This window comes from Arachis ipaensis, chromosome B06 (genome assembly GCF_000816755.2).
Source record: "Arachis ipaensis cultivar K30076 chromosome B06, Araip1.1, whole genome shotgun sequence".
NCBI lineage: Eukaryota > Viridiplantae > Streptophyta > Magnoliopsida > Fabales > Fabaceae > Arachis > Arachis ipaensis.
In genome coordinates, this window is record NC_029790.2 from 112,267,780 (window position 1) to 112,268,238 (window position 459).

Below are 459 nucleotides of genomic sequence, written 5' to 3' on the forward strand. Positions count from 1 at the left end.
TAATTATAAAATAACTCAATATATTTTAAAGATTATTTTCAAAAGTTAAAATTATTTTTCATTATTTACTCTTTTGTTAGTCTAACATAAAGTTACAATCATTCAATTGCTATATAATAATTCAAAAACTTTGAATTCATTACTGTCTATATAATTGGAATGACAATTTTGACTTGTAAAACATAATTTTTAAGATATATCACACTATTTTTCAATGTTTTAAATATAATTTTATCTATTTACCTTAATTTCCAATTAACTTAGTTGTTTTCAAACTCTGGTCAATTATTTTATTCTTTACTCTCTTCTTTTTGACAACTTTTTTCAGGAAAAAGCTATTGTTTGTCAATGCATTAATTTATATATAGTACTTGGCAAAAAACGGGATCAGGATTCAATCTCTAAATTTTTCATTTTTAAAAATATTTTTGCCTAATGTAAAAAATAAAAAAATAATAT